Below are 1,863 nucleotides of genomic sequence, written 5' to 3'. Positions count from 1 at the left end.
GAACATATGGGAGTTGTCAACCGTATCTTAAGATACTTAAAGATGACGCCTGGGAAAAGATTATTATTCAAAAGGAATAATAATCAAAAGGTAGAAGTCTTTACTGATGCTGACTGGGCAGGAGATATATCCACCCAACGATCAATCTCTGGGTATTGTTCGTATGTATGCGGCAATCTAGTGACACGGAGAAGTAAGAAGCAATCGGTGGTATCTCGGAGTAGTGCAGAAGCAGAATACCGAGCACTGGCGCTTGGTATCTGTGAAGGAATGTGGATCAAAAGATTTCTCAGGGAGCTTGGAATTATGGGAGAAAATTCTATCAAGATGTTCTGTGAAAATCAAGCTACAATCAGTATCGCAAAGAATCCTGTTCAACTGAACGAAACACATTGAGATTAATAGAAACTTTATTTCATAGAAGGTGGACAATGGAATCATTGAAGTGGTATATACTCCTTCTAGAGACCAAACCGCAGACATTCTCACCAAGGCTCTCCCTAAGTCCAGTTTCGATGAGCTACGATGAGCTAACCAACAAGATGTGAGCTAACCAACAAGATGGGCATGTACAATCTCTACAACCCACCTTGAGAGGGAGTGTGGAATTATGCTCATTATTATTTACTTTTTTTTATTTAGTACTTGTTATATTTTGCCGTAGTATAAAAAGAGTAATTCCTTAATTATAGGTATTCATGTTTATTCCATAATTATAGGAATTACTTAATTGTAGGAAGATTTTTTTCCTCCTTTTATATCTTGTACTCACCTATTTATAGGTGAATTATCTATGGCTTTTATATTTTGTACTCACCTATTTATAGGTGAATTATCTATGTATTCAGTAAGGAAAAGGTTATTCAAAATTCACATGTACATATCCTATGGAAGAGGCCAAGCATGCAAGAAAGGGAGAATTGTTCCTTCATTATATAGATTTAAATTAAATAGATAAAATTAATAACCATGTCCATAATTGATAATGGATTCTTGTGTTGCATCACCAAGTCATCTAAATCTACTTTTCATTATCGCATCTTCAATACGTGTTGTGCTCATCACTTTTCATATAATTATTCTCATACTACTGCTAATAATTTTTCCAATTAGATATCTTAAAATTTTCATTTCTATCACACTTGAATAGGTAGCACATTATTGTTTCCAAGGTTGATTGATACAGCGTGTCTATTAATTGTACAAAAGCGAAACTTCAAGTCTACCAAATTTTCATATAACTAAGTAATGATGATGGAGTTCTGTATTTTTAAACACTGTACTTTAAATATAAATTATACCATAATTATATTCATATTATTGTATATCATAGATTAAAGGTGCCTAACTCAGTCGTGTATCTGTACATTTTAGTAATAAATCTAAGGAACAAGTTGTGAGGCAGAATAAAACATCAAATTTCATAGTGTATGATCATCAAATTAAATGAAAATCTAAGCATATTTTCACAGTATTAAACAAAAACATAGCCCAACTAGTAAGATAATTTACATGATTTTTAAATATTTAAAACTAATTAATAAAAGGAGACTCTATGAGAAGTTTTTGCATGAATGAGCATAAATAATTTTGAGATAATTTAAATAGTTATGATTTTTTGAAATGGGAAAGAAGATTATCTAGCTAATTATCAAAGCTCATCAACATCATCCTAAGTGGAGAGGAGCAACTAGCATTATTTTTTAGAGTGGAAATTGCCCACCTTGGCATAACTTGATTCCGCCCGACTATGTGTGACTTAGTAGTAGGTGATAGTAGAACCAGGAAGATATTTTGGCCACAAGGCATACAAAATTTAACTTTATCATATATCCCATATTGAAAGCAGATTTTAAAGAGATT

At 32.4% G+C, this 1,863-nt stretch overlaps 1 protein-coding gene across 2 annotated transcripts in view; it reads right to left on the bottom strand.

Moving 5' to 3' along the window:
* Positions 1-1,863, bottom strand: part of LOC110022524 (protein GDAP2 homolog) — a gene marked incomplete at its 3' end in the record, with an annotated part of 33,209 nt that overhangs the window by 13,441 nt on the left and 17,905 nt on the right.

Source organism: Phalaenopsis equestris, unplaced genomic scaffold (assembly GCF_001263595.1).
Source record: "Phalaenopsis equestris unplaced genomic scaffold, ASM126359v1 Scaffold000196, whole genome shotgun sequence".
In the NCBI taxonomy this organism is placed as follows: Eukaryota; Viridiplantae; Streptophyta; class Magnoliopsida; order Asparagales; family Orchidaceae; genus Phalaenopsis; species Phalaenopsis equestris.
Note: the sequence above shows the minus strand (reverse complement) of the source record. Positions and strands in the feature narration are given on the sequence as shown.